The 14,392-nt window shown below is 49.1% G+C and overlaps 1 protein-coding gene across 4 annotated transcripts in view; it reads right to left on the bottom strand.

Annotated features, from left to right (window-relative positions):
• The window catches only part of LOC118906695 (myelin basic protein), a 117,602-nt gene extending 103,577 nt beyond the window's left edge, over nucleotides 1-14,025 (bottom strand). The window contains exon 1 of one of the 4 annotated variants that reach the window (XM_036874255.1): nucleotides 13,877-14,025. The gene's annotated coding sequence lies outside the window, so the exon portion shown is untranslated. The remainder of the gene's footprint in view (nucleotides 1-13,876) is intronic. The other 3 variants (XM_036874256.1, XM_036874254.1, XM_036874258.1) reach the window with 3 other exon arrangements.
• Nucleotides 14,026-14,392: the final 367 nt, after the last annotated feature.

Raw genomic sequence — 14,392 nt, forward strand, 5'->3', positions numbered from 1 at the left:
CAGCCAAAAATAAATAAATTAAAAAAAAAAAAAGGGTGTGAAAATTTGTCCAGGTTTTAATCTACCTTCACATTAAAATTTACTTTAATTTCCCATCCCACATTTTTTTTTGGTGTTGTTAATCCTATGTAAAAAATATCTGTGTAAATAGTGTTAGGACTATTACAAAATGTGGCTTTAAACACGACATTTCACTGCCTTTTCAGAAAGGCTGTCTGCCAGGTCAGCACCTCTGTGCCCTCCTTCCTTTCACATAACAATTTCCAAACAACGTCTGAAATGAATAAGGCTAGCTTTTTTTTTTTTTTTGGCCGAGCCACACAGCCTGAGGGATCTTAGTTCCCCAACCAGGGAACAAACTCAGGCTCCTTGAAGTGGAAGGGCGGAGTCTTAACCACTGGACCGCCAAGGAAATCCCAGGCTAGCTTTTAATATCTGATTTAAAGCCTTCTCTCTTCAAAAATAAGCCTTGACATACAGAGATAATGACGGAATAAAAGAATCATTGTCTGCCTTTTAAAAGGGACAGCACCTTCCCTAGAGCTGTATAAGATGATGCATCGAAGGTAGAGATGCATTAGGCCTGACTCTGAAATATAATTTAGCCTCTTTCTATTTCTAGGAAGACAACGGCAGCTGGGGATTCCACTTCATACATCCCTGGTCTCAGCTAGTCCAAGGCTATCACGTTTTCAGACATCCGAAAGAACCAGAATAAAAACAACCAAAGCACACCCTGCCCTCCTACCACACCAAGAGAAACCTAGCTCCTAAAATATGAGAGTCATTTTTGTTTATTTTATTAAGTTCCTGCTTTATCTGGTCTTGTAAGGCAACACAGCGAGCTGAATAAATCATGTCCCATGTTCTCCTGGTTGCTGAAGAACAGACTTGGGCAAATGACTTCGGCAAAATTCAGACTCTCATGTGCGTCAGCTGGATGGTGATGATCAGGGTCAGTGGAAGCAGCCACCTGGGGGTGCAACAAACACCACCCCTGAGCACCACGCAGAGGACGTGAGGCGAGGAAAACTTATTTACCTGTCCCAGAACGTAAGTGCGGAATGGAACATCTAACCCCTTATAAACTAAACGTGATCAGAACCAGAGAACAGAGCTACTGCTGTGAAAAGCCATGTGGGGAAGGTGGGCATCCTGGAAACAGGGTGAGGGAACAGCCCTGAAGGAGCCGTCCATCCTAACCCTAACCCCAGCCAGGAATTCCGGGAAGAGCCCAGAGAATTCCCAGACAGGCTGCAAGGGAGGCACGGGGCTGCTGGGGGGATTAGAAGCAGCTACTGAGTCCCCTCCCCTCTGCCAGCACAGCCCCCTCATCGGGAAACCTGAGTTTTGTTTATACATCTTGCAGTGTGTTCAGCAAATGTTGGGCCTTGGGAAACCTATCTGTGGATCCCTGAGCTCCCTAATAATACTATACAGCACTTTCAGGGCCCCAGACGCGTCTGTTTTATGTGGGTGCATTGGAAAGGCACGGTGTGGCCTTCTGCCCATCCTAGAGAATGAGAAAATTTTAAAGAATCAATTGTGCGTTTGCTCTATTTGGGAAGCCTGCCACACAGCTCTGTATTTTTTGCTTTCAAAGCAAGTTTAGCAAAAATGTTAGGTTCCAACTAACCAAGAAGCCAGGATGGAGACGATGCGTATCCCTAAATATTCCTTGTTAGATACGCTAGCGCTCACAGGCAGGAAAGAGAATGTCATCCTCTAAATGGAGTATCAAAAACAAACGATAATACAGAGTGAAGTAAGTCAGAAAGAGAAAAACAAATACCATATGCTAACACATATATATGGGATCTAAAAAAAAAAAAAAAAAAAAAGGTTCTGAAGAACCTAGGGGCAGGACAGGAATAAAGACGCAGATGTAGAGAATGGACTTGAGGACACAGGGAGGGGGAAGGGTAAGCTGGGAGGAAGTGAGAGAGTGGCATGGACATATATATACTACCAAACGTAAAACAGATAGCTAGTGGGAAGCAGCTGCATAGTACAGGGAGATCAGCTGGGTACTTTGTGACCACCTAGAGGGGTGGGATAGGGAGGGTGGGAGGGAGACGCAAGAGGGAGGGGATATGGGGATATATGTATATGTATAGCTGATTCACTTTGCTATACAGCAGAAACTAACACACCATTGTAAAGCAATTATACTCCAATAAAGATGTTAAAAAAAAAATCCGCCTGCCAAATGCAGGGGACACGGGTTCGAGCCCTGGTCCGGGAAGATCCCACATGTCGCGGAGCAACTAAGCCCGTGCACCACGACTACTGAGCCTGTGCTCTAGAGCCCGCGAGCCACAACTACTGAGACCGCGAGTGACAACTACTGAAGCCTGCGCGCCTAGAGCCTGTGCTCCGCAACAAGAGAAGCCGCCGTAATGAGAAGCCCACGCACCGCAATGAAGAGTAGCCCCCGCTTGCTGCAACTAGAGAAAGCCCGTGCGCAGCAACGAAGACCCAATGCAGCCAAACATAAAAATTAATTAATTAATTAAAAAATAAAAATAATAAAAAAAATAAGAACATATCATCAGTATAGAACGTTATTTTCCATGAGTCATTCTTCAAACATAAAGTCAGTTTATGAGTGAAGTATAATTTCTTGATCGTGTTAAAGTGGATGTTTGTGAGCATGTGCAGGTGCATTCAGGTAAATCTGTGTCACCAAGACACACGTCGGGCACCCCTCACCCATTTCTGTCTTTCACTGAGCAGTGGTCCTCATCACTTGGAGCTCACTAGATTACACATTCGTGGGCCTGGGCCCCGAGGTTGTGGGGTGGTGTCCAGAGCCCCGGGCCTAGGACTCTGCATTTAATGAGAATTCTGGACAACATGCATGCAGGTGGCTGGCAGACCACCGGGGGATCGCTGGGCGTCGTCCTAGTCCAGAGCCCCGTGGAAGGCTTGGAGCCAGGCGCTGGCCACGGCAGACACTTTGCTGGGGCGCTGGGTATCCTGCCCCCCCGCCAATCCCGGCCCTGCAGCCGTCTACACTGATTCGGGCAGGTATCCAATCAGACTCCGGATGGAGGTGAGCGCCATCTGAGCTTTCCTTCCTCTTGGTTAGTCTGGCGGCTGGTGTAGGCGAGGCCGTGCATCTGCCCATCTTTACTGGAGGAACGTTCTTGCACCTGGCTTTTTGCTCCTGCCCGCAGGGCTGCGGCGACAGGGGCTGCTAACTGCAGGGGCGGCTCGGATGTGGCCTGGGGGGAGATCCTCTGCCGCCTGACACCCCGGAAGGCGGGGCCGACACTTGCGGTCGCTGCTATCAGTGGTGAACAAGGCCAGCACAAGCCCTCTCTTTACTCAAAACATCGAGGATGGGGCCACCAGGCTCCCCACACTCTGGCAAAATTCAAACCCTCACCTGCTTCCACCCTCCTGCCCCCAGGTCCCATGAAACAAAGGGAAATCTGACTGCAGGAGTCACTCTCTGAAATAAACATTTCAGAAAACCAAATGACAGTGAGGCGTGTCACCCCAGTGGCTCTGCCTGCCCTTCCAGCCATGACTCATAGGAAGTCTCACTCCAGCCGGGGAGCTGCTGGTCATGGGGCCGGGCAGACCACGGGGGCCCCCGAGCTGAGCTGCCGCCCTCACCAGCTGGGACCCTGGGCTGCCACGGAACCCTCAGCACTCAGATGTCGCCTGCAGGGCGCAGGGCATGGCCTGGCACTCCCTGGGGGTCACTCAGAGCTGCCGTCAGGGTGGTCAGCACTGAATGTTGGCCACCGATCAAAGCAAAACCTGATGTAAAATGCAACCAAGTCAACTCACTTTCAGAAGAAGCATCAACGCCAGTCTCTGTTTTCTAGATGGTTTTAACAGTGGGGGGGTATAAACCGAACCCAAGCCTAATTACTATGTAATCAGAATCAGCATGATGTTAAAAACCAGTGTGTTCAGTAAAACACACTGAATGGCTCTTGCAACCCTTTTTGCATTTCAAAATTTACAACACATACCAAGGGGAACAACTGCCAAGGGGCTCTGAGCAGAAACTCATTTCCTGTAAAAAGCTGCGGTTTTGGGCCTCGGAGAAGCTCCCTCACGCTCTGGAGGGCGTCACCCCCCTCGTCACCAACTATCAGCCACTGACCCCTTTTCAAAACCAGCATCAGTTTTGATGTGCGGCATCACATCACCACTAAGAGAAACGCCGTTCTTGTATCTTTTCATACCAATTCTTTCCTTTAAAAAGGAGCTCGTTTTAAAACAAAAGCCCCTGGGCTTCCCTGGTGGCGCAGTGGTTAACAATCCGCCTGCCAATGCAGGGGACACAGGTTTGAGCCCTGGTCCGGGAAGATCCCACATGCCGCGGAGCAACGAAGCCCGTGCGCCACAACTACTGAGCCTGCGCTCTAGAGCCCGTGAGCCACAACTACTGAGCCCGTGCGCCACAACTACTGAAGCCCATGCACCTAGAGACCGTGCTCCGCAACAAGAGAAGCCACCGCAATGAGAAGCCTGTGCACGGCAACGAAGAGTAGCCCCCACTAGCCGCAACTAGAGAAAGCCCGCGTGCAGCAACGAGGACCCAGTGCAGCCAAAAATAAATAAATAAATAACAATAAAAAAAAGCCCCTGGTTTCTGATTGGTCCCCAGCAGTCGTGACCAGCTTGGGGACAAGGCCTGGGGCTGGCTGGGGCCCAACGCCCCTCCCAGCTGTGGGACACTGACTTGAGACAGTGCAGTCTGACACAGGTGTAGGGACGACTGGATTTGGAAATGTGCTCTGAGAGCTCAGGAGCACAGGGTGGGCATGGCTGGCCGTCACACGTGTCGCTGGACAGAGCAGAGGACACCCTGGGCTTCACATGACCCCCCAGATCTGCTGAGCGCTGAGCACTCGCGTTTCCTCGCCTGCAACAGGGTGAGGATGTCGGTCGATTCAGAGGGTTGCTGGGGAACAGACCTGACCCGGCTCCCCAGCGCGGGGGCAGGAGGGCCTCCACCTTCTGGGCAGACCGTCTCACCCCAGGACGCTGACAGGGCCTGTCCAGACATCATCACTGCATTTATTCTGTGTCCTTTTAGAAAATGAGTCTGTCTGGAAACAGACTCACAGACAGAAAACAAACTTACGGTTACCAAAGGGGAAAGAGGGTGGGGAGATAAGTTAGGAGTTTAGGACGAGCAGATACACACGACTGTATCTAAAATAGGTAAACAACAAGGCCCTACTGTGCAGCACAGGGAACTCTACTCAATATTTTTTAATAACCTATAAGGGAAAAGAATCTGAAAAAGAATATGTCTATATCTGCATAACTGAATCACTTTGCTGTACACCAGAAACTAACACAACACTGTAAATCAACCCTACTTCAATTTTAAAAAAAGAAACTGAAAACCATAAAAAGAGAAAGAAAGAAAATAATTCTGTCTGAGTGGCGGGAGAGATTAGTTAGGCTTCTTAGTGGGTTTTAGATACGTCATTATATACATATATATATATATATGCATGTTTGAAACGACAGATATCACATGGAAATAAACTCTTGGGTTGAGAAGTTCAGAGGATTAACCTCAGGCATAATTACATTCGGCGAAGGAGGGGTAGTTCTTACCGCACAAGATGCTGCCCTAACATGCAGGGCTGCCAACCCCACACCAGCCGTCACGTGCGGACTCCAGCCATGAGCACGTGGGGGGGGGAGTGTGTGTGTGTGTGTGACAGAGTGTGAGTGTGTCGGGGTGACCACCTTCCAGGCTCTCAGCTGCCTCTGGGACCCGTCTTCCCACGCTCTGTATATTAGTCTCTAATATAGAACGAAGCATGAAATTTGGTTAATCACTTACTGTGAATAAAACCTCATTTTCCTTCTCTTATCTTGGAAAAAGGGTCAGCTGAATGTTAATCCCCTCACTCTTAAAGAAAGTGAAATAATTCTACAGGAAATCAGTTACAGACTTTCCTCGGCCACCTCAGTGTCCTTGCACTTGCCTGTGGCCAGTGGCCCCTGTAGACCAGTCGCCGGCCCGCAGACATTGGTGCCGACACGGCGAGTCTGGAGCGGGTGAGTGGAAGGGAGCAGAGGCGCCCTGGGCCGGGGAGGCGGTCCGGTGCCCACGGGAGGGGGACCTGCGGACTTGCGGACGCGTCCGGGGCCAGCTCTCCCACCGGGCGGAGGAGCGAGAAGGGAGGCCCTGGTTGGCTGACCTCTATTTAAAACATGCTGGACGGTACTTAGAGGCCAAACTTATGCACGTGAGGGACTCAGGAAAAATTCAGGCAGCAAAGAAGGAAAACCAGCTGGGTCCCAATGCGCTAGTTCCCCCTCACGTCCTTCATGTTTACGCAGATGTAAATGGTTCTTAAAAGAAAGACAGCGGATCGCAAGTTGAATTCACAGGCTGAGTGGAGGCCAGGCGCGGCGCCCACCTTCCCCCCCCCGCCCCCCGAAATCTCAGCCCTTGGCTGGTTCACAGGGCACAGCCCTTCTTCTAAGATCACCCTACTTAACTCCACTTCTAGTTTTCCTTGTTTGTACCCCGTTTACAAATGATAATGGGGACAAGGGAAGTTCCCCAACTCTCTTTTTCTTTGCTCTTGCCTTGCTCTTTACCTAATTTTAGTAACTTCACCCCAACCTACTGCCAGGTTCTTCTTTGAGGCTATTAATCTTCCCAGCTTTTCCATCATTTCATCTTCTTTAGTGTCATCCCCCCAAACTTGGCATTGGCTTCTTTATTGTTAACATAAGTGATTAATTATTACAAACAAAAGGTACAGAAAAAAATACACAGCTGGTTTACCTTTTCCCTCAAAAAAAGTGACACATTCCTTTCTTTGTCTAAAATCTCAAAATGTTTCAGAAATAAAACAAATTCCCTTCCCTTCATACAAACCCATCCTTCCCTGGACACAGGTAAGCAGCTTCCTGAGGTTGATGGATAGCCCAATTTGCGTGATTTCTGTATTTATTTCATCTCTGTGTGAACACAACAGGTAGTGTGTTCTTTTGTGTATTTAAAATTTTTCAATAAATAGAATGATACTGTATTTATTCATCTGTAACTTGGCTGCTTTCCATTCAATGTTATTGCTTTGAGTTTGACCTGTATTGAGACCTGACTCAACACCGCACGGAGCCTGGCAGAGGTACACCTTGAACCTCAGCCCTCTTTCTGGGAACCATCAACCAGCCAACCCTTTCCACATTTTGTTCACTTTTTGACCTGATCTGGGACACACAAAATCTCGATTCAATAAACATTTAAACCATTTGAAAAAAACATGTGGACACAGCTAAAATAGTGCTGAGAGGGAAATTTATAGGACTAAAATGCTGACGTTGAAAACAGGAAAGGTACTCAAATCAATAATCTAAGTTCTAACTGATGAAACTAGAAAACCAAACCAAACAAAAAAACCTAAATATATCCAAAGAAAGTAGAAGGAAGGAAATAGTAAAGATAAGAACAGAAACCAATGAAACCAAAAACAGGAAAACAATAGAGAAAAATCAATTAAACAAAGAGCTAGTTCTTTGAAAAAAAAATCAATAAAATGGATCATGCTCTAGCAAGATTCTCACATAAAAGGAGAGAAGACAGAAATCATCACTATCAGGAATAAAACTAGGGATATCGCTACAGATCCTGTGGCATTCCAAGGATAATAAAGGATTCTGTGAACACAGTACACTCATAAATTCTACAGTTTACAAGAAATGAACCAATTCTTCAAAACCCACAAACTACCAAAATTCAACCAAGATGAAATATATAACTTGAATAATCTTACAACTATTAATGAAACTGTATGTGTAATTAGAAAATGCCCCTCCAAAGACTTCCAAAGAAATCTCCAGCCCCAGATGGTTTCACTGGAAATTTCTACCAAACATTTAAAGAAGAATTAATGTCATTTGTACATAAACCCTTTCAGAAATTAGAACAGGAGGGAGCACTTCCCAGCTCATTTTTATGGGGCTCATATTACCCTGATATCAAAACCAGCAAAGACTGTACAAAGAATGAAAACCACAGACCAATCTCTCTCATGAACATAGAAGCAAAAATCCTCAACAAAATACTAGCAAAGTGAATCCAGCAACATATAAAAAAATTATACACATGACCGAGTGGAATTTATTTCAGACATGCAAGGGTGGTTCAACACCGACTTGAACATTAATCAATATAATCCATCATACTAACAGGTTAAAGAGGAAAAATCATGGGAGCCTGTCAATTGACTGAAAGAATATTTGACAAAATCCAACACCCATTCATGACAAAACCTCTCAGCAAGTTAGGAACAGAGGGGAACTACCTCAATGTCATGAGGAACTTCTACAAAAACCCTATAGCTACATCATATTTAGTGGTGAAAAGGTGAATGCTTTACCCCTTTGATCAGGAACAAGGCAAGGATGTCCACTCCTGCAACTCTTATTCAACAGAGCTCTGGAAGTTCCAGTGCAACACAACAAGAAAAAGAAATTATAAAGGATAGAGATTGGAAAGGAAGCAATAACACTTTCCCCTTTACAGGTAACATGACGGTCTGCATGGATATCACAAGGAATCTACCCCCAAAATCTAGGCTTAGTGAGGGAGTTAGGCAAGGTCACAGGACACAAGGTCAGCACACAAAAATCATCCACATTTGTGTCAACTAACAACACACATGTAGAAACTGAAGTTAAAAACATGACACTATTTAAAAATAACTCAAAAAAAGAGAAATATTTAGGTATACTCTTAAAAAAACCCCACAGATTCAGAATCTATACGCTGAAAATTACAAAACAGTGATGAAAGAAACAAAAGCACATCTGAATAAACAGAGACAACCTGTGATCTCAGCGTGGAAGACTCCACACGGTAAAACTGTTAATTCTCCCCAAGTCCATCTATAGATTTGATGAAATTCCTATAAAAATTCCACCAAGGGTTTTGTAGACACAAACAAGCTTATTCTAAAACGTTTGGAACAGTGCAGGAACCAGCACAGCTAACAGGATTTTGATAAAGAAAGAAGGAGGACTCACGCTACCTGATGGTAAGGTTCACCCTCCAGCCGCAGAAATCAGCACAGTGTGGTCCTGGTGCAGCAACAGACACCCCGATCAAGGGCACAGATCAGGGAAACCAGAAATAGACCCACACAAACACGGGGACACGAGTTTTGACAAAGATGCAAAAGCAATTCCATGGAGGAAGGATCATCTTTTCAACAAACAGTCCTGGAGCAATTCGACATTCCTAGGTAGGAACAAAAACCAAACAAAACCAAAACCCTCCACCTAAACCTCACTCCTTGTATAAAATTAACTGGAAATGGACAACAGACTTCAGTGTAAAATGTAGAACTATAAAACTGTAGGGGAAAAAAAAAGGAGAAAATCTTCCAGACTCAGGCTAGGTGACGGGTTCTTGCATTTCACACCCAAATCACAATTCATAAAAGGAGAAAATTAATAAACTGGATCTCATCGAAATGAAAAACTTTCTTCCTGCAAAAGACCCTGTGGAGAGGATGAAGTCAAGCTAAACTGACAGAATAACTGCAAACCAAAACTAGGAGCCGTATTTAGAACATACAAGGAACTAACGTGACCGAACAACCCAATCAGAAAAAGGGCAAAGACGAGAACAGGCTGCTAGTTGAGAGGACGTGCAGATGGCAGACGCACACATGGAAAGACTACTGGCATCATTATCTGTGAGGGAAACGCAGACTAAAATCACAGTGAAGTATCGCCGCACACCTGTTAGAGGCGCAAATAAAAAATAGTGACAGTGCCAAAGGCTGTCGTGGAGATCCTGCATCACTCACACCTGGCTGGTAGGATGTAAAACGGTGCAGCCATTCTGGAAAAGAGGAGGGCAGTTTCTTATGAAATGGAATACGTGTTTGCTATTTGACTCAGCAATGGCACTCTTGCTTGGGCATTTATCCCAGAGAAATGAAAACTGTGTTCACACAAAAACCTGTACATGGACGATCATAGCAGCTTTACTCAAATAGTCCCAAACTGGAAACCCTCAAAGGGCAAATGCTTAAAACCAAACAACTACGGGAGCGGGGTGGGCACCCATTCCTCGGAATACTACTCATCAACAAAAAAAGAACAAGCTATCAGTACACTCAACGACTTGGAGAGATCTCAAGAGAATTGCAGTCAGTGAAAAAAGCCAATCAAAAAAGGTTGCATGACTCTACTTAAATAGCATTCTCGAAATGATGAAATTACAGAAAATGGGGAACAGATTAGTGGTTGCCAAGGGCATAGGGAGGGGGAAGGGGGAAGTTGGCTGTGGCCATAAAGGGCAGCCCTAGGGAATTTGTGACGGAGCTGTCCTACCTGAGGTGGGTGGTCACACGATTGTACATGTGTGATAAAATTACAGAGAACTACACACAGACACACACACGTAAACTAGCAAAATCCGACATCTCAACACAGCTGACGGATTGCACCAATGTTGATCTCCTGGATGTGATATTGTCTATAGTTTTGCAAGATGTTATGAAGCATATATGGATCTCTATTATTTCTCACAATTGCATGTGAATCTACAATTATCTCAAAATAAAAAGTTTTTAAAAATTGCTTCCATGAGCAACCTTTGTATGTGCCCTATGCACTCAGACCAGGTTCTCCCTAGAGGGTGCACTTCAGAGTGAAATCACGAGGTCATAGGGAATGTCTGTCATCAGCTTTTCTGGATTCTTCTCTAAAGTGTCTGTTTTCATTTACACTCCTACTCACAATAATGTGAGTTCTCACTTCTCTACATCTTCCTCAATACTTGGTATAGTCAGAATTTAAAATTTTTACCAGTATGATGGATATGAAAAATGATCCCATTGATGTGATTTTTGATTCCCTGAGAACTAGTGGGTTGAACACCTTTTCATATTTTACTAGCCCATCTGGGTTTTCTCTTCTGGCCAGCCTGTTCAGTCACATCTTTCTCTATTGGGCAGTTTGTTTTATATCGCTGAATTTTAGAATGTTTGATACATTCCAGATACCTCACCTAAGTCTGTTTATCCTCATTCTCTAGGCATCCATCTACTTTTTTTAATAACAGAGCCTCACACTTACTCAGTGGTGTTCACAGAGTCCAGATCCACATTTATGAATTTTTAGCAATTATTGACTCCGAGACATTGCTAAAACTTCAGAATATGCACTGTTGCCTATTCCTGGTTGCAGCGTGACCTCTGGATGTGGCCTCAGCTCACGCCTGAGAGCTCCAGCCTCCTGTCTGGTCGGCCTCTCCAGCCCCAAATCCTTGCGATAAGTCACTCATGTGCCTCTCCCATCTATTCCGTTTCTCTGGCTGAAGCCTGACGGCTACACGTTTAGGTGGAGTTTGAATTCTGCTCATCTCTGTTGAGTGGGGCCACCAGGGTCTCCCTGTGTATAATTACTGTTGCTTTAAACTCACCTCCTGGGGCTTCCCTGGTGGCGCAGTGGTTGAGAATCTGCCTGCCAATGCAGGGGACACGGGTTCAAGCCCTGGTCTGGGAAGATCCCACATGCCGCGGAGCAACTGGGCCCGTGAGCCACAACTACTGAGCCCGCGCGTCTGGAGCCTGTGCTCCGCAACAAGAGAGCCCGCGATAGTGAGAGGCCCGCGCACCACAATGAAGAGTGGCCCCCGCTCGCCGCAACTAGAGAAAGCCCTCGCACGGAACGAAGACCCAACACAGCCAAAAATAAATAAATTAATTAAACTCACCTCCTGGAGCCCCAAACTCAGGCTGATTTAAGCTTCCTTCAGTGGCTCTAACGGACCAATAGAAGTGTCTTACTGCTTAATGACTACTTACTAAAAAGCGTACGTACTGAGGAATTAGAGAACCGTCTTTCCTTCTTTACTGTCAACTTTACTGAGGAAGTGAAGGAAAAGATGACTAACAGAGACCTGACAGCGGCCTTCCTTCGAGGCCAATCATTCTGAAGAGGAAGCATATTTTGTTGGGCGTGGCCGCTCATCAGCGGTGGAATTTTAACAGACAGAGAAGTGGAAGGTAGCCCTGTGGGTTTTGCAAGGTGTCCTACTTGCCCTGCAGGGCAGCAACAAAGGGCTGGTGGCAGGTTCCCAGAACTGAGTCCTGGGCGCCCTGGGTGTCTCCATGCCTTGGTTTCCTAGGCAGTAAAAATGAGGGTACTGATAGGGTAGTTATATCAAATGAGGGTATCCCAGGGCATGCTGCCTATCAGTGAGGTGATATATTGCTCTAACAAGACAGCCTGGCAATTTGCAAGTGGTCAAAAATGCCACCTGGACACCTGGGTGGAAAAGGCACAGAGACAGTGGCTGATACTGTGTCAAATTTTTAAAGAATCTAAAGAGAAACTAAAAGTCAAACAACAAAGGGTTTCTAAAGTGGATTTGAACCAAACAGCTTTTGTTTAACCCTGAGTTAATAAAGGGAGTCATTTCAGAACAGTTAAACCGTTGGGAGTGACTGTTAGCCAACACTTGACAATAATTTTGAACTGGATTCCCTCCCTTCAGGTGTTGGTTTATCCCACTTAAAAAAAAAATACGACGACTGATGGGCACTTCTCCTGGGTTGGGAGAAACACAGCTGTGAGGCTGCGGCCCACTTGCTGGTCCTTTGGGCCCATCCCTCCCTGAAGAGCTTCTCTGTCCCAGGCTCCCGCTGGCTCTGCACCTGGGTCACCACGTCCCAGGAGGCCCCCAGCACTCAGAGGTGGTCCGGCCAGGACTGAGCCTGATTCAGGGGCGTCCCAGACTTGTGGGCCACTCTGTAAACTATCTCCCTGAGCTGGGGGGCTAAAGTCTTCTCCAAAACCCACAGGTCTTAAATAGAACGCACCCTAGAGCTCCCTCCCTCTGAAAATCTCTCTTTCTAGGCCAGGTGTGGGTATCCGTGGCCAGAACGGCCAGCGGCCCCCCTGCACCGTGTTTACACCTCTCCCGGCACATCCCGGCTGTGGCCCGTGCCTTCCACGGCTGCAGAGGCAAACTGAACAGGCGTTGTCGATTCTCACGTTGTAGCATTTGGAAAACAGAGAACCAGGAACCAGAAAGCGCCAATTTCCTGCCAGACTCCTACTGAGATCACCAAAGAAACGCAAACGTTTTTCCCAGCCCCACTCTGCCTTCTGAAACGAGGTGAAAGGAGACGCTAAAAGAAACGAGGCAGTGCCACCAGCAGCCCAAAGGACCCAGAGCCACTGAATGTCAGGGAATCGTGCAGATCACAGGGCACCCTAAGGGCCACCCAACCCGGCGCCGGGCCCAGGGGGCTTCGCGCCCGGGGGCGCCAGGCGCGCAGGTGGGCGCAGGTGGGCGCAGGCGGCGCGGCCGGAGCCGGGACGGGCCCCCGGAAGGCGGAAGCCCGGAGAGTCGCCTGTCGCCGCCCTCGGCGCTCAAAAGGAAACTGGTTTTCGGCTCGTGGCGGGGGGGGGGGGGGGGGGGTGTTAGGGGACGGCAGGAGTCGTCCGCTCGGCTCCAGGTGTGTCATTAAGAAGCACTTTAGGCTGGTGGGGACCCCCACCTGCCCGAAAGCTCGCTACCAGCGCGCGTTGGTGCGGCCAACCGGCGGAGGTCGGGGCGGCCTCCTTGACCTCTGTCACCTCTCACCCGAAACTCTACCCTCACCCCCTCCCACGCTCTGCCCGCGACCCCGGCCGCCGGGCCCGGCCGAGCCCACACCTGGACACCCGTTGGGGACAGCCCCGCCGCTCTGGATCGGCGTCTACACCCGCGCCCACCCCTCGCAGGGCGGCCGCCCGGCTGCCACCTGCCGCCACCTGCGCCGCCGCCCGGGGGAGCCCCGCGCCCAGGTCCCCGCGGTCCCCGCTCCGAGGACGCAAAGGGGCCCTCCCGCCCCCGGCGAGGGTCACCCACCGCGCTGCGCTCGCCGCTCCCAGGCCGAGGGCGCCGCGGGGTCCAGGCCGCCTCCTCGCCGCCCGGGCCCCAAGCGCGCGGGGTCCCGGGGCGCCGGCGCCGCCTTCCGGGTCGGGGACGCGGGCCGCCGGGGCGGCAGGCTCGTCCTCGCTGGCGCGCGGCGACGACTGACGGCGGCGGCTCCGAGCGCCGGGCGCGCCCGCCGCCCCTCCCCCGGCCCCCGGGCTTCCTGCGAGCCAGGTAAACACGGCCGGGCCGGGCCGAGCCGCCCCACCTACTGCCCGCCGGCCGGGACCACCTCCGGGCGGCTCCGCCACGCGGGCTGGCGGCACTCACGGGCCCCGCGCGGGGGCAGCCCCTGGAGGCGGGCGCAGCCCCTGGAGGCGGGCGCGGACTCCGGCCGGGGCTGAACTGCGGCTCTTCGAGCCTCTGCTCGCGGCCGAGCCTCCGAAGCACCCGGCCCGAGCGCGCGGGGAGGGAGCCCTGAGAGCAGCTGCTCCACACCCCGCTCCACGG

Source organism: Balaenoptera musculus, chromosome 14 (assembly GCF_009873245.2).
Source record: "Balaenoptera musculus isolate JJ_BM4_2016_0621 chromosome 14, mBalMus1.pri.v3, whole genome shotgun sequence".
Lineage (NCBI taxonomy): Eukaryota > Metazoa > Chordata > Mammalia > Artiodactyla > Balaenopteridae > Balaenoptera > Balaenoptera musculus.